Source organism: Balaenoptera ricei, chromosome 7 (assembly GCF_028023285.1).
Source record: "Balaenoptera ricei isolate mBalRic1 chromosome 7, mBalRic1.hap2, whole genome shotgun sequence".
NCBI classification, from domain to species: Eukaryota; Metazoa; Chordata; class Mammalia; order Artiodactyla; family Balaenopteridae; genus Balaenoptera; species Balaenoptera ricei.
Window position 1 is genome coordinate 18,046,287 of NC_082645.1, and position 18,523 is coordinate 18,064,809.

Sequence of the window (18,523 nt, forward strand, 5' to 3'; positions counted from 1 at the left end):
ACACCCAGAGCTCCAAGTCCCATTAACAGGCAACCTTGATCACAATAAATAGTGAAAACTGCAAGCCCTAAAATGAGGGAGGTGAGAAAATTCCAGACTGGTTGATTAAGATTACATTTCTGGGGAAGCTGGAAACTGCAGTTAGTTTAGGTATTAAAGCTAGGTTTGGTATCATGAACTTAACATAACTGTTGCGATCTTCGGCCTAGGGTTTTTCTCTTTAACAAGGTCCACCTGGGCCCATAACTCACCCACATGTCTTCCATTGCATTCTGTTACTCAAAGCAAGATTCAAATGATGGGAAGGTAGATTCCACTCTTAAAAGAAAAGGCTGAAAATTAACCTGGCAATGGGGCGTGAGTGACACAATTGTGGCACACAGGACACAGTTTTGCCAGCAGTTGACCAGAATCCATTGTATACCAGCAAGAAATGGGCTATTTTATATCTTTGGCATGAATTCCTATTGAACACATAGATCTGAATTACTGAACATTGAATTATCCGCACAGCACTCTGAAGGGAATCTCCATAGAGAAGAATACTATTCTTTACTCTGGAATGAATTCTACCAAGTTTAACTCCAGAAATCACCCAAGTACTCCAGATATTTTCTGGCCTCCTGACTTACTAGGAAATCTTCAAACCTAAAGGGGTTGAAGGACAAAGGAGAGTGGGACACTGAGGAAGGAGACCTGAACTTAGTAGTTAAAGCAGAGCACAATGATATTTGTCCTTAATGGCAAGCAGAGTCCTTTCCTTACAAAAATAATGTAAATGCCTACTAGAAGGGATTCCACCAAGCTGCCTAAAATATTGATAAAAGGATGCATTCAGTTATGCAGAAATTCCTTTGTGTAAGAAATGCCATACCAGGAGGAGGCTGTAAAATTATTAATCAGCCCAGCTGTTTCCAGATTCAGAGCAATAAGAAGGCTGGATTCCCACGGCAATATTTTCTCATGGAAGATTCCCGACATATTCCCATTGCAATGTTGTTGAAGCCAGGTTCGAGTGCCTGATGCACAGTGAAGCTGAACAAACTGGAACGTAGAAGTTAGCAGCAGAGAAAGGTTTATTAGTCAAGGAGGCGCCTACCCAGATGATGGGAGACTTACACTCATCTCAAATCTATCTTGCTGGCTGGATGGGGTGCAAGGTTTTTAGAAGTAAAAAGGTAAAGTGGGGGGAGTCTTTGCAATTTCAGCTTCCTGATAAGGCCTCCGATGCAGACTTCCCGGCACCATCTTGTGACTCAATGTGTCAGTGGTGATTGTGATTGATCTATGTGTTCCTGCAAAGCAAACCAGTGAATCATGATCTTGTCATCCCTTAACTTCTCTCTAGAAGAAACGAAGGCAATGGTCGAGACATTTTATTATTTTTTATTTATTTTTATTCCTGATGGTTCAGGAGTTTTAGTTCTTAATCCACCCTCCATGGGTCAATTTTAAGTCTGCTTCGGGCCAGCCGGTTGAAGCCATGGGACATTATCTTGATAGTTTGGGGTCATAAATCAAGGCATGAGTTAGTTAACAATCATGGAAAAGATTATGTTGGACATGCTTCTCGTTTGTTTCTGCGTTCCCTCACTTCCCTAGTTAGTAACTGAATCTGCTCTTTGGAACTCAGGGAAGGTCTAGGAGACTAAAGTCTTTTCACAAACACGAGGCAGGCAGAGGACATGAGGGCAGGGTGGTCTGTTCTGGGAAGGCCCTATAAGATTCTGCTGGGTTACAATATAATATAATTTGCATTGATAAGAAAGAATAAATTTTATTTCTAAATATGATTTAAATAAGTTGCATTACTGTTATTCCAAACTACATTCCTTTCCTTAATACCTCTGCTAGGAAAGAGTTTCTAGGAAGAGAGGACTTTAACCTCAATAAATTTCTCATTCAGAAATAAAATATTTGTACATTGTATTTTATCCTGATAAACATAATATCCTTCCCATCTGGTTCTTTTGAATCTTAAGTAGAAAAGTTACTACTAGAATCTGACTAGGGCATAGTTCACTCTCAAGTTCACTGAAAAGGCAAGGATGGCAAAGGGTATAATGATTCTAGGTTGTGTGCTTTACACTGCTCAAGTCATTTTTATTTCTTTCCATCCTGTCTTGTCAAACATGGGTACTGAAAATAAGAAATTTCAGTAACCAACTTCATTTTACGAGAATATATATATATATATATATATATATATATATATATATATATATATGATATGATACTGGGATTTTTCTAAAAACAGAGCAATTCCATCCTCTGTTAGAAAAACAGTGTAATATCAAGACCAAAGTTCTTTACTGTCTATTTATAGTTGCAGAAGAAGAAAACTTTAGTCAGTAGGGACCTAAAACTGAGGAAAGCTGTATTCAAGGGATTGCTTTTCTGAAAAAGAAGGGGGATAGATATCAGACTCAGCATTTTATTTTCTTACCACTAAGAAGCTTTGAAATATAATATTCTCTGAAGGTTCCTGGAAGAAAACTTTTCCAGGAATTTTTTTTCCTCACATTTTTCCTTTCAGATCTGACAAGGTCTTCAAATTCTAAATAAGGAAGCATTCATACTACTGTAACAGAGCAGGGTCCTATGGGATCTTCCCAGGACAGACCCCACCCCATCCCATGTCCTCCACCTGCCTCTTGTCTGTAGAAAAACTTTAGTCAAAGAATAAATTTAATCAGAGAAATGAGAAAATGAAGAAACAAATGAAAACAGTCCAACAAGAAAAAACAGTAATAGTTTAGCCATTAAACAAAGTCAAGGACCTTTAGTTTCTCCTCAAGGGCTGTGGATAATATTCTGAGCCATATCCTTTGAGCTGTTTTGCAGATACTGAAACCCCCACCAAGTGGAAGAAGTTAACTACAAGATAACCAGACTATAGCCTTGACATAAGGTGCTCCATCTTACACAAATCCAAGAACTGGCCTAAAGGAAATGAGAACAAACTGACCCTGGAGTTGAAGATTAACTGTACTTAAAACAGCAAGATGATGCTGATCAGACCACTGCATGATCAATTTCAAGATGATGGTCAGGGCTGACTGTGCTGCTTGGCACACAGGCTCCTCCCTCCACCTGTGCACCCCTGAAACTCCCCTTTAAAAGCTCTTGTCCCCTGATGGGCTGTGAGTAGTTGGTTCTTTGGGACATGAGTCCACCTTCTCCCCAGGATTGCTGTCTTCTTTCAAAAAGCTATCTTTCCCTCTACCCAACACTTGTCTTTCAATATTGGATTCTTGAGCAACGAACAATGAAATCTGAGTTCACTAACACTACTTTGTCACACCAGGAGACCAAAGGAACATATATTGTTAATGAAATGAAAAATTCTCTTCAACAACAGAATGGAAGCAACCCATAACCAGATAGCAAACAATCCAGAGATACCTGTAGACAAAGGCTGCCCTCTCAGATCAGCAGAGACAAATGGGTCACATGCCCTGAGCTATGGGTTGAGTCAGGGTAGAGGAAGGGAGTCAGGACAAGCCCATGGTGCAAGCCCTGCAGAAATAAGAGGCCAAGGCAGCCATTAAATAAAGACTTTCTCACTGTGATGGGAGATCATGTGCTTCCTATTTCCGAATGGAGACTTTAAAATATGCAGTTTTTTTCCGTTTTTATTTTTAGCATTTCCTTCAATATGGCCCTTCCTCTGGTTAGTAAGAGGAATTGCCTCCATGTTGCCTTGAAGAAAATTAGGTTGCTATCACAGGAATGCAAGGAGAAAGAAAACGTCTGATGTTCTGCTATTTTATATTTTCAAAATGGGCTTTTTAAAGTCCAGCTCAGATGGTTGTTTTGAAATGCAATCCCTTTAATTTGAAAGAGATAAAATTTGCTGAATGAAGACAAAGCCCTAGAAAATAAGAATGAGAAGCCTCTGACAGAAGTGGTGATACCCTGCCAAGGAACAGGAGGGAGAGAACAGAGAATGACACAGACCACCCTGTCCCAGGAGAAGAGACACGATTCATTCTGCCTGAGAGAGGAGAAGAGGGTGAACTGAGGGCTGATCTTGGAGGTATTTATAGGTTCAGGGATGAGGGGACCCTACCTGGGTTTGCTGATGGGGAATCAGAATCAGCATGGAGACACAGCATCCCTCACCAGCAGAGTAGGAGGGGGGATAATGAGAACAAAAGGGAATGGAAAATCATTTCAAAAATCCTTTTTGGACTTAAACTTTGTAAAAGAATGGAACCCAGTTTCAGAAGGGAAGGGAAGTCCAGCAGTGGCAAATGAGGCCCAGTGCTGGCTTGGGACTCATCTGGAGGAAATACTCTGAAGTAGAGCCTAGGATCCATATGAAGGCTGGAAAGAGAGCCCATGGCTGGCAATGAGCACCCAGAGCCAGAACAAGAGCTCCTGCGAGACCGATGGGCTGGAGTGGTCTCCACAGCACCCACTTCCCCTTCACATCAGCTGATGCCCACAGGCTAGATAATGACTCTCAGGGGAGGAAGGCTTAGCTGGAAGTTTAGCCAGGGAGGGAGCCCACGGGTTTCTCACTGCATTAATGACAGCTGCTCATCTTCTGGGGCTGCCAGGTCATCTGAAATGTTTCTGTTGGAGGGAAATTCTGCCTGAACTTATGGCTGAGGCCTGAGCTCTCTTGATCGAGACAGGAAAGTTGGTGGGTCTGTGCTGGAAGGAAGCAGATCCTGCTGAGAAATTAAGAAAACTGGGGATGAGCATGGTGGGATGAAGAAATGATTCTATTCTGCACCCCTTAGAAGGGGGGGTTCACCTAAGTGGCAGATGCATTTGGAGGGGCACACAAGTCTACTCAGGGGAGGATAGAATGGGAATAATTTTTATTTTTTAAATACTAAACTGAAGTCTCTAGGCCCTACATGGTGCTCCAGAGATAAGTGTCATGTGGAATCTACGTTTGTGCTTGGGAATCTGCTGAGGCCCTTTGGGGTTGCCTTGAGTGGACTCACCCTACTTCACATGGCAGAATACCCACCAGGTCCCTGCAAACAGGGCGTCCATCTAACTCAGAAGAGGCTGATGTTACTGAAGGAGTCCCCAACCCCTGTCCTTGGATGAGACTCGCCCACTGGCGGGTGTCTCAGTCATGTGACAATGGGGAGGATGTACTGTTTTTTCACTTCACTGTACTGTACTCTGTCTTAACTTTATTTAGATTTAAGTTTTGGTAAAGACTATGGAGAATGAAATAAAATCAGGAATAAGTGGAGTGGGCACCTCTTTGCACCTGCTCTACTTCCTTTCTGGAATTAAAAAAAAAAAATCCAATTGGGCCAATGCCTGAGATAAAATTTGGAATATCTGGTATAATCACCATTAAATGTCTACTTTCCATGGGCTGAAAGTGACCTGCATCCCACATGTGCAAATTAAGGCAGATGAACTGGTTCGTGTGTGACCCATGTAATGGCAGCAGTAAGAGCAGGAATGGAATCAATGAGGGTTAATGACCAGGTGTGATTTCTTATTTCAATTCCATGAGTCTCTTAGAATTTTGTGAGTGGCTTAAACTTCAAGTGTCATTGCTGACCTGAGAAGTTGTGTGAATTGTACTTTATCAATGGGGGAATGGACATGGGAGAGATGAGTCCAAGGTCAACAGTACACAGAAGTGTCATTGGCTATAGACAGATCCAGAAACAGATACCAGATCGTTGTTGGCTCTTTCAAAGCATGTATTAGCTGCTTGGATGCCTGATATATTAGCGCTGCCCACCTAGACTTTAAATGCAGCCTTACCCACCTAGGTATCTGTTGGCCTTATAAGTGAGGAGGTGGCTGAGTGGTGTTTGGGCGGTGACTTGGATTCTAATTTAGCAAACACCCTTTGCTGTGGGCTTGGTGAAGTGAAGCTCCTCAATACACAGTATTCTCTTTCTTCCTGGTCTGTTTCTGGATCCTTGTGACTATTTAGGTTCCACAAGTTTCATCTTTAGCAGCATCCTGTGCTTTTACCACAAACCACTAAAGATCACCTCCTTTCAAGGGGTCTCCTGCTTCTCCATCATCTGTGCTGGCCTAAGACTGCCCCCTGCCCAATGGCCCTTTCCAAGCCCTTTCCTTCTGAGTCTCTCATGGCTAATACTCTGGCCCACCAAATGTGAGACCTCCTCTTTCTGTTCCCCGCTCAGGGTGAGCCTTCTACTTCCGGGTGTGATTTTCCCTTGATAGTTTCTGTCTATAGCCACCACCAGGACCAAGCACGTGAGACTCCTTTCCATTCAACACTCAGCTCTGCTGGGGGCTCTGGGGCTGACAACACATGGATGTTGGGCTGGGGATTACACTGTGAATGCATCGGCCTTGGAAGGTCATATACATCCCTTTTGGATTTTTTTAAATGTAATGTGGAGATACCTAGTTGATCCAGCTGCTATCTTCATATATAGAATTCATAGATTTCTTCAAAGTAGGCAAACATCAGTGGCACAGTCTAACCATAAAGAAAGTTAAAGGCTCCATGGGCACCATGCAACAACCAGAAAAGAGAAGCTTTGATGAAAATCAAGGCAAGAACAGTGGTACTCCTCTTCTATCCAGCAGACAGAACTGTAATCAGCTCCTCACGGATTTAAACCTGCTCCTTTGGGTGCTCCTCTTGTCAATCTTTTGTTTTCCCTGGTCTTTGGTGACACCAGGGGCCTCCTCCTGCTGAGGAGGGTCCCTACACTTAAGAATCCTGGCCTGATTGTGAAGGGGACCCATATAAAGAGAGAATTGTGTGGGCAGCTTAGGCCAGTCTTGGGCTCTGAGGAGACTGGCTTGTCTCCTTAGCTTCCTCTCTCTGTGCAGTTCTTGTCACAGAGCACTGGGACATATGGGGACAAGGTCCATGGTGGGCTTAAAGCAGAGGGGCCAAGGAAGCTGTTTAGTTGGCCTTTCATGCAGACCTTAAGGCAGAGAGGAGACAGGAGCCTTGGAGCTTCTTCTGCTCAGTTAGGCAGATTCCCCAGAGTGGGCATTTCCCTGGAACCCATTGTGATGACAGGTGACTGAATCACAAAGATTTTGACGTCCTGCTTCTCCTGAATACTGATTATTTGGTTGAGAGTAAGAGAATATGAAAAATTATTTTACATACTCATGGATATCATATAGATCTCAAGGGTAGAAATTATTGCTTAGCTTAATAATTGACTAAAACAAAAACTAAACTCATTAATTATGATCACCATTTCTACTGCTCTGCCATAGTTTCTCTGCATCAGGCTTCTTTCCTGGCAGGAGCAGTAGAGATGTAATATTATAATTGACCTAGTTTCACACACATGCATTTCTGTGCTGTAGAAAAACAGCACATGTTTTCATTTATTCATAACCAAATTTGTTCTGATGGGTAATTAATGTGGGCTGGTTCTGTGTTCCTATGACCTTTTACCTCTACCTCTCCTGTGGTGCACAACTCCCTTGACTTTGCAGTGATAGCCATATGGCCCATGTCCCCACCACATTGAAAGCTCTTTGAGGGCACGTTGATATATGTCATCTTAACATCTACCACAGAATCTGGGTTGGGAGTTGACAATATGGACAAAGAGGAGAGGAGGAGTTTCTAGGGGAAGTTTAGCTGAGAGTTCTCAAAAGCGCACCAAGCCAAGGGGAGAAAAAGAGGCATCAACAGTAGAGGTGAGGTTAAGAGCAAGAAACACTGGGTCATGCACCGACCTGCATCACCACGATGAGTGTAAGGGGCTTGTGAAGATGGCATGAAGTAGAGAAAGAGGATCAGGGGAATGAAGGAAAAATTGAGAGGGTCAGGGAACTCAATTCAATTCCTTAACATGGGGCAAGTGATCAGCTGAAAGGGGCCACATGACACCACCCAGTGCTGGTGTGTTCCTGACTCCTAGTGGAGAATTACTAGATGGATAAACAGAAGAATGAATATTCATTCTTCACACTGGTCGTTTTTGATAAGTAGAGTTATACATTTTGCTGAGTTGGCAGGGTTTAACCTGGACAGAGCTGTATGGAATGTAAAGTTGTCTTATTTCTCGAGATATTTTTACTTCACTTCTATTGTACTTGATATAATAACCATAGCTATCCAGGCTATTATGCCACAATAGACTACTTGATCAGTTCCAAGCTCTGATTCTTCTTTGCTCTGTGACATAGACACATTATAACCTCTCCATGCCTGGATTTCCTCATCTGTCAAATGGTCCTGATATGATCTAATTCAGATGGTTACTGAGAAGATTAGAGGAGATCATGAATGTGAGGTATTTATCATAGGGCCTGGATCAGTAATTTCTCAATACATATTAACCACTATCATTGTAGATAACTCATTAGGAAGGAAAAAAATGATGGAATTTTGGGGAGAAAAGCCCAGATCTGGGTTCTAAAACCACAGACAATTCTTAAAAATCATACATTCAAAATATCACTTAATTCACTTACTTAGTCCTTTATCATTTTTTACGAATAATATTCTAGCAAATTCCCACCTGCTATTTTTCTCTTCCTGTCTACCCTGATTCGAACTACTCACACTGCTATGAGTGTGTCCTTCTCAACCACAAGTCTCATCAGACTGCTCCTCTGTTTAAGAATATTGAATCCGCAGAGAAGAGTCTGAACACTTGCACTGATATCCAGGGCTCCCTATCCTCCAGGCTCATCTTTGACCACTCAGGACCACAGGAGCAGTAGGACCAGGGGCCTGAGTCAGTCAGCTCTGCTCCTCTCCTGGCTGCAGTCCTAACAAACCCCAAATAATGCCTCTTTATTTCAGTCTGGTCTCTGCTTCTGAGACTATTAACAATGTATATAATAAAGGACAGGGAGAGCCACCTTTACACAAATTTAAGGCTACACTTAACACAAATCTAATCCATGCTAGTGTTCCATAGAATTTGAGAGCACCTTGTTCTTCAGGAAAGGTACTATCTAACCAGAGGCATTATCTCCAATAGCTCTTCAATTATCCCAGTCTCTGGCTTTGAGAAGGGCACTGAATATTCTCTAATATATTCTCAGGGATACAAGAAAGAAAATTATTGAGAACTTTCCTGATAGATTTTCTGAAAAAGAGTTAATTAGCTATAAGAAAAATTCTCAGTTTCAACTCCGATGGAGGAGTAGCTGCATTGCTGGCAACTGTTAAAAAGCACTGAGTCTTTTCAACAAAAGCCTGACACCACTGGCATTTACTTTAAGGTCATCTTCAGCATCTGGAAAAAAGACCATAATGAAAAACCCCCAAATGTGCTATATTTAAATTTATCTGTAAAATTATTTTCGTAGGTAGTATTGTCTAAAGAAAATACTGTCCATTATATTTTGAAGGTTCCACTCTGTTTTCATCATCTCACACATGTGAACCTGAAGTTATCAGTGAACACAAAATACACCATCATCTCTCTAGGCTTCCCAACTAAACTGCACTGTGGGGTCATCTGTCCTACACATCCTTTTCCTGTGCCAATAGAGATTCTGAATTTATCACTATTTTGGTTTTATAGGTCTAGAAACCACTCAACAGACAATGAAGATGTCTAATGCTAATAGTCTTTAAAAACATAAACCAGATTTCTTTGTAAAATTATTAGTGAACTCTCTAAATGCAAAAGGGTATGATATGTGAAAGAAAAATCCAAACGAAGTCAACATTGCTAAGAGAGCTCCCTAAAATTGAGTAGAAAGGCCTCTGAGGAAGGGGAGCTGCACATCTCAGCCTGGACAGAAAGTAAAGTTCGAGCACTTACACAAGCTCCAGAATGTCTGCACAGTGTTCCAGAAACTCGAGATACCTGTCAGACTCTTCCATTTCCCTAAAAAATTGTGACAGCCTATCCCTTAAGAACAAATATTTCCTTTCTTGCATCAGAGCCAATCATAATTCCTATCAGGTGACTTTACAACCTTGTGAGGTTCACCTTTTTAAGTCCCTGACTCTTTTCCCTGGAACATTCTTGATTTTACCCAAACATCTGTCCCCCTAATTGCAATTCCTAAGACCCCCAAATAAAGCTCTATGTTCTTTGCAGCCTCAATACCGATTATTGTTTGACAGGTAATAAAAGATGATTTTATTTTTTAAATGTTTCCAGGTTTATTGAAATATAATTGACATATAAGATCCGTAAGTTTAAGGTGTACAAAATGTTGATTTTTTACACTTACATATTGCAAAATGCCTACCACCATAACATTAGCTAATACCTTTATCACATGCCATAATTATCATATTTTTGTGTGAAGGGAATTATCAACATTGACTCTCTTAGCAACTTTCAAGTACATATTATAGTATTATTATTTATAATCACTATGCTCTGCATTAGTTATGCAGGACAAATTTACCTTATAAGGGGAGGTTTCTACCCTTTGATCAGCATCTCCCCATTTCCCCCTCCCCCAACCCCTGGTAACAGCCATTCTATTCTGTTCCTATGAGTTTGACTTTTTTAGATCCCGCATACATGTAAGTGATATTATACAGTATTTTTCTTTCTCTACCTGACTTGTATCATTTGGCATAATTCCCTAAGGGACATACATGTTGTCACAATGGCAGGATTGTCCTCTTTCTTGTGGCTGAATTATACATCTATCTCTATATCTATATCTACCTATCTATCTATACTTATCAATCTATCTCTATCTCATGTCTTTTTTTTTTTTTTTTTTGGCTGCACTGTGCAGCATGTGGGACCTTAGTTCCCCAACCAGGGATCAAGCCCATGCCCTCTGCATTGGAAACACAGAGTCTTCACCACTGGACCACCAGGGAAGTACCTATTTCATTTTTTCTTTATCCATTCACCCCTTGATGAACACTTAGGTTGTTTCCATATCTTGACTACTGTGAATAACACTGCAATGGACATGGGAGTACAGACATCTATCAGAGATTCTAGTTTTATTTCCTTTGGATATATACCCAGAAATAGGATTCTTGGAAGGGTAGACAATTTTAAACCGTTATTTTCAAAGTCCTTCTGAGGTTATACAATTAATTATTCATTGTTTTTAAATATATGTAATTTGGATCAAAACTACTGCATATGAATTAAGGGAATATATCACACTCAGGTTTGGTTCTGGCTAAAACTACAACAAAAGCACTCCCATGAATACTCTGGAGGAAGAGAGATGTGTTACCAGAGAGTGTGCCCACAGGATGATTGTCCACTGCAAGCTCTTCATGGCTCCAACACTTCCACAAGCCCCCTGCAGTCAGTAAGTCATTCAGCAAACAGTCAATACAATTTCCCATACACTAGGCATACCTAAGACCTAGCCGATCCGAAGATGAACATAGTTCTTACAGACAACTTAGGGGACAAAGCAGATAAAAATATAACTATTCCAACAAGACAAGTACTATTGGAAGGGAAGAAAGATGCTAATTGTGCCTGGGGAGCCTAAACTAGTCTAACAGAGGAGAGAACATGTCGCAAACGAGAGGTGAAGATGATTCCAAGCAGACGGAGCAAAATGGGTGAGACAGGCATGAAATAGCCTGGCCAATTTGGCGGCACAGTTGTTCACTCAGCTCGACCCAGGGGATGGATATATATTTTCTGCATGTCTGCATGGGCATGTCTGTAGAACACAAATGGTGCACGGTCTAAATTATAACAGTAATGCTCATGGCCACCAATGATTATGTATCAACTATGCTCTCAGCACTGTGTCAAGAGCTTTATGTGCTTCTGACAACTGCACAATGAAGCATTATTTTCTTTGTTTTATTGAAGAGTAAGCATGCTTACAGAGGATTAAGCAAGTTTCCCAAGTGGTAGAGCTAGGATGTGGCCAGTTGTGTTCAATCATAAACTTTAGAATGACATGTTATAAAGGGCTGCTTTACCCCTTTTAAATGGGGGAGTTTGTAAAAGATCAGGCCTGGAGGAAGAACACAGCTTGTAAGTTACTTTTAATTTTGCCAGCCAGGCCAGGAGGAGTCATACAAGGGCTACACTAAACAAATAAGGTGATCAGTTGCCTTTTAGGAAGATTGCTCTATAAGCAGCCTGGAAACCAACTGAGCAGGGGCCAATGTAGAGGCCAGCAGGGTCATTAGAGGCCCAACCAGGACAGAGATGGTGAGAGCCTGAACTAAGGCAGTAGAAGTCAGGGTGGAGAGTGGGGATGGATCAGGAAATATTTAGGTAGTAGAATTGGCAGAACCTGGTATCCTGGTGTGATTCTTTAGAAACACATTCAAACTCCATGGCAAAATACAAGGTAGAGGGTGTAGGTTTCTGCACCTAGACTCCTCCTGAGATCCAGCCAAGAAGGATCCCTCCCATGGGCTCCACATTCTAGAAGTGCCTATGCACAAAGAAATACATACCTTAAAGAAACTCTGCCCCCAGGACATGGCACTCAGCAGACTGGTGACCTGCAGCCGAAAACCTAAACACCTACTTAGGTTCCAGGAAAATGCTTTTCTCAGCTCTTTTTGGTCCTCTGTCCCCAAAACAAAAGGTAATTGTGTCTGAATACAATGAAGGATCTCGGTTGTGCTAGGGCTGGTGCCAAACAGCGTTGTGAAGTGGGGGTGTTGAGCAGTGAAAGCTCTGAGCTGTGAGAAAAGATGTTGATCCACTTGTCACACCTTCCTCTCAGCAGGAGGGGCAGGGACTCTCACTCAGCACAGGATCCTGGCCACGAGTGCCCACACACATTTTCCTGCTTCTCTTTGTCTAGGATGTTTTCAGAGACACTGGACTCAGCTCGTGATTCTCCACAGCTGTGCACGGCAGCAGAGCAAGATCTGGAATTGTCAGTAGTTTCATGTTATCATCCGAGCCAGGAGGAGCCATGCCAGGAGTCCACTAAAGGAATAAGGTAATCAGCTGCCTTTTAAGAAGATGGCTCTATACACAGCATGGAAACCAACCAAGCAGGGGTCAATGTAGAGGCCAGCAGGGTCGTTAGAGGCCCAGCCAGGATGGTGAGAGCCTGAACGAAGACAGTAGAGGGGAGATGGAGAGAGGGGATGGAGCAGGACCTATTTAGGTCCTAGAATTGGCAGAACCTGGTATCCTGGTGTAAGTCTCTAGAAACACCGTCCAACTCCACGGCAAAATACAAGGTAGAGGGTGTAGGTTTCTGCACTTAGAATCATCCCGAGACTCAGGCAAGAAGGGCCCCTCCCATGGGCTCCACATTCTAGAAGGGTCTGCTGGTAACCAAGACACAAAGAAATACATTCTTTAAAGAAACTCTGCCTCCCGGAACCTGGCACTCAGCACACTGGTGACCTGCCACCCATAACCCTTCAACACCTACTCAGGTTCCAGAGAAATGCTTTGCTCAGCTCTTCTTGGCCCTCCCTCTGTCCACAAAACAAAAGTTAATGGTGTCTGAATACCATGAAGGCTCTCGGGTTGTGCTAGGGCTGTTGCCCAACAGTGATGTGAAGTGTGTGTGTTGGGGATGTGGAGGGTGTTGAGCAGGGGAAGTCTTGGGCTGGGGGAAAGATGTTGATGCACTTGTCACACCTTCCACTCAGCGGGAGGGCCAGGGACTCTCACTCAGCATGGTATTCTGGCCACGAGTGCCTGCACCCATTTTCCTACTCCTCTTTGTCTGACATGGTTTCAGAGACACTGGACTCAGCTTGTCACTCTCCACAGCTGCACGTGGCAGCAGAGTCAACCTTTCACGTAGCTGCTCCATTCCTGTCCACGTGCATCCAGACTGGGCTCAAGGACAGGACACTAGTCTTGACATCACCGTGTTGCTCCAGGGGCAGATTGCTGAAATGGTGAAATCTCAGTCTAGGAGATAGTCATCTATGAGACAATAGGCTTTGCAATATTTCCAAGAGGATGCTAGTTGGTCATCTGCAATTCTATTTCATCTTAAACATACCATGTTAAACTTGTTGTTGGCCTCCAAGTCAAAGGGCTGCTTGAAGAGTTTGACCAGCAATTCTAGATGCTCCTGGCCTAGCAGACAAAAGTTTTTCAAATGAAAAGAACTAAAACACAATCTAAAGACTGACCTAACTCAAGAAGTGTGTTTCACTTGGCATGGCTGTGTCTGAAGGCTCCTGCGACCTCCATGCGGGCAGCCTGGGAACCACATTTCTGAGACTCCCCCTCCCCCGTGTGACCCCAGGATAGATCTGGTGCAAAGAGAAACATGGGTGGAATGTAGACATTGGAAGTGAAGCCACAGCCACGGCTCTCTGCAGGTTGTCGCCATCCCACGTGGTGACAGAAGGGTGCAGAGGTGCAAGGTGGAAGGCTGCCCATGCCCTCCTCTGCCCTGCATCTGGCTGGTATTCCCAGGGGGTGCCCTCTGGACGATAGTGACCCAGGCCACCCCTGGCCACCCAGTTGCAGATCCACCAAGTGATACCTGCAGCTTCCTGCAAGTCTCTCCATGGCTCCCCTGTGGCCCCGCATTGGAGGCCGCGTTTCCCTGCGAGTGCTGACAGGTCGATCCATGCCAGGTGCTCAAAGGACTGGGAGTCATAGCCTTCCCTCCCTTCCCTCCTCTGCAGCCCAGCCCTGCACAGCTGCTCCCAGTCTTCTGGAAGGTCCAGTTCCTGGAACAGGGTCTTCATTCCTGTGACTTCCGTGATGTCTCTGCTTCCATGACACAGACTGACTACACTGTCCTGCCAATATGACACACACAGAAACCCTATGTGAAAATCATGAGGCTAACAGCATAATTAGTCCTCTGAAAAATGAAATCAATAAAGATATCGTATTAAACATAATTATATATAAATGTATATAAGATATACATAATCATATATATATGACTGTATTATTCACACAAGCATTGCCAGCCAAGCAGAACCCCAGATCTCTGTAATAATTAAGTCCCTGGTGATGTTTTGCTGTCATACACAAACCGTAGTTGTACGGTATATAGACACATATAAAGACGTGTGTTTGTCAAGATAGGAGAATAAAACAAACACATCCTATTTAACAGAGATGAACTAGTGTCATGATGTAGACATGGGGACATGAGCTTCCATTCATGCTCCTGCCCAGGCCCTGCAAGAGTTGGGGGACCATCTCTTTTATCCTTTTATGGGCCGCTCACTGTACCAAGTTCCTAGTCACTTCAAGTAGCCCTCACTCTAAATCCACACTGTAAAGGATGGTCCTCCTTCCTCAGTGGCACCACATTCCTGCCGGCCTTTTTAACTGTGCATGTCCTTGCATCACTGGAGGGTGGGGTAAGGAGCCAGCTCTCTGCGATGAGTTTAGGAAAAAGATGTTCTGTTGTTCCCACCCCTGGACCCCGAGAATGAAGGAATCCTCATTTATCTTTCTATACTTTATATGTGTCCTACATTTTATTTCACCATTTTTCTTTATCCACGAGAGCTCACTGGTGTCCCCACTCTCTGTATGAATAGTATTCACACACACATCAAAAGTGAATTTATTTTAGCTTCTATAGGATGGCATCAAAAGTGAATTTATTTTAGCTTGTATTTGATGGCATATCCAGATAGATCATTTTGGTCAGAAAGCACAAAAACATAGCCAAGTCAAGTGAGTGCTGAACCAGAGTCATTTAGGAATCCTATTAGGTTACAAAATTGGAAGTAGCATTTGTTCTAAAGTATTTATTTTTATGTTTTAAGTTTAACTTGCCAGCAATGCAGATCCCATGAAAGTAGTCAGAGATCTTTTCTCCATAAGCACTGCTGTTACCTAATGCAAGTTCGGGTGCCTGAAGCACAGTGAGGCCAAATAACCCAAAGCCTCAGAGTTTGGGGCAGGGAAAGTTACTGCAAGGTTTAGCAGGGAGGGTCATGCCCGCCCCCCAAACCCCGAACGGTTTCAGGAAAGCATTTTTAAAGGCCAGGTGAGGGAGGAGCATGGCTGGTTGTTGCAAACTTCTTGGTGTCCACACAGGTCAGGTCACGACATTCCTATAAACCTCCAACAAGACAAATCTTGGAATAAAATTTGCTCTGTTCTGCAAATTTGTTACCTCTATTTGAATGTAAACGTGTTATACCCTTAAAGGTCAGATTGAGAATTGTGTATTTCAGGCTATACAACATTCTTAACTTGAAACAAAAGCAATAGAATACAAAGTTTAAAGTAAAAGAAACAGATCTAATATGGAGTTCGATATCTTCTTCCCTAATGTCGTGCTCCGAACGTGGGTTGGAAAAGAATTTCCAGACATGAGGCAGAATGTAAAGAAGAATGTAAAGAAGATAGAATTTATTAGAGGGAAGGGTCGCTGCCAGAACAGAGGGCCGACTTCCTAGTAGTCTGGGAGAGTCGAGCCTGAACATATGCTATCGATCAGTTTTTATAGCTAGAAAACAAAGGAATGGTCTGAGGTGAAAATTTCATTTACTGATTGGTCGAGACACATATACCTTTCTTCTATAGTGTGGGAGTGGGACGGGGCAGATGCCTTTCCTTATTTGGGACAGGTCCCGTTGCCAAGGTGAGCTTTGCCCAGGTGGGCTCAGGAATTCATAACCATGGAAACATGGTGAGGAGGGCTGGTAGGGTTTCAGAGTGTAACTCTGAAACTTTCAGGTAGGGTCGTCCTTTGTCCTCGAAGCACTATTGTCCTTGGAGTACCACACCTGTGACACTTCTAGAAGCAGCAAGATGTACACTTGGTGGGAGCTGAAGGTAAAACATGAAGATGGTGATTCAAAGGTCTAACCCAGCGATAAGCGTGGTCACGTGTCGTCTAGAGTCTAACGTTAGTCCCTGGAGGGGAGCAGTGCAAACAGGAGCGTGACTGCAGTTTGGAGATGGAAACTTGTGAGCAGCGACAACCAGCAGGAAACGTCCATCGTCATCATTGTCGTCATCGTTATCCATCTCCATAACACTCAGCAGGATCTTTGAGCCTGGGTCCCACCACCCACCCACCCCACATTCCCAATTTAATACTCTTCGCCAAAATGCTACACTATGTTTAGAAAATTCAGAAACACAGGCAAACATCGTTTCTCAAAAATACAAATCAATGTTTTTCTTTTCCTAAAGGAAGGCTCTGTTGTTCACTGTCATCAACTCTCACACTGAGGATGAAAGAAGATATTTCATCTCTTTCTGTGATCATCATTTTGCCAGCCCAGGATACATTCATTTGAGGTTAAATATTAAGAGAGAAGGGAATTTTAAAAGCTTCGAAACACAGACACTCATTGTGTATTCTCATTTATCCTATTTATGTATTTGTTCATTCAACAAATATGAACTTATCCTCGACTTTGTGTCAGGCATAGGTTGCAGAAATAACAGAAAGCAGAAAAAAATAGACACGCTTCTGCCCTTTTAGAGTTTAGTGTCCAGTGAGAGGGATGCATCATTTCAAAAGTAATGACAGAGATACATGTAAAATGGCCACTGTTTCATGCTACAAATGCTAATGCTGTTAGACCTGCATAGGCATGGCTACACTAAGGAAGACTAGAATAGGGAAATTCCACTCCAAGTCTGATGGTTTCCTACAAATCTGTGACAGTTTTTGCCTCAAAGAACACTCATATTTTAAATTTTCATTTGGAAATGGAATTTATACACTTTCACAACTTCATTGAACAATCTTACAGCTGCTTTCTTTTCCACACAAGTTAGAAGTTCTCCCAAGTTGGTTCCAGAAAATGCCTTTTGCTCTTCAATTATGAGTCAGGGAAAAGTAGTACCCTGTTTTTCACAAGAAGATTTTCTTCCAAATCCCACTTATCCTATAAAATAAAGAATAACAATTATTTTGATGTTTAGCATAAGTGTCCTGGACTATTTTACTTCCATTATTTTAAGAAAATTTAATTTCTACCAGACTGACACTGTCCTTTAAGGACCAAGCTAAACATCTAGTTAGCCAAAATTCCAAATATTTTGTGACTAGGAAACACAAAGTGAAGTGTCATAGATTTATTTATTTATTTCATCAGACAGCAGTCATCACTTCTAAGAATATTCAAACACCGCTGACCCTTGAACAACAAAGTCGAGATCTGTGCTTGTGTATGAGAGACTCATGGGTGGATGTTTTCCACAGATGTGCACTATCACACTGCAGGATCTGTGGTTGCTGAGTCCCCAGAGGTGGAAGTGCAGATACAGAGCCCTGACTGTGAAGTTATCCATGGATTTTCACAGTGTGTGGGGTCGCCCCTAATCCCCCATGTTGGTTGTTCAACAGTCAACACTAGTTTATAGATCAGAGAGGATATCATCATGTGTTCAATATTAATAACTTTTCCAAATAATCTTTATCTTTTTAAAAGGAAGAGATCATGTAATCCATTTCTTAAAATGATACTGGGAACCTACTGCCCCAGCACGTGAATTATCCCTACAGAACACAAGATCCCTGAGAAGGAAGAGCCCTGAACACTGAGACACCATGAAGGTTGGCTTTTAGAGGATACTTTCTGCTTCTCCAGCTTGAGGTAAAACATGGGATGACTGTGACTACCTATCCCATTCCAGTTTGTAAAATGGGAGCCCCCATGACACATACCACCAGAAAGTCTTTCCTGCTGGGCCCTGGGCCCCTCCCTTCAGTGAGCCCCAAGAGAGGGGGA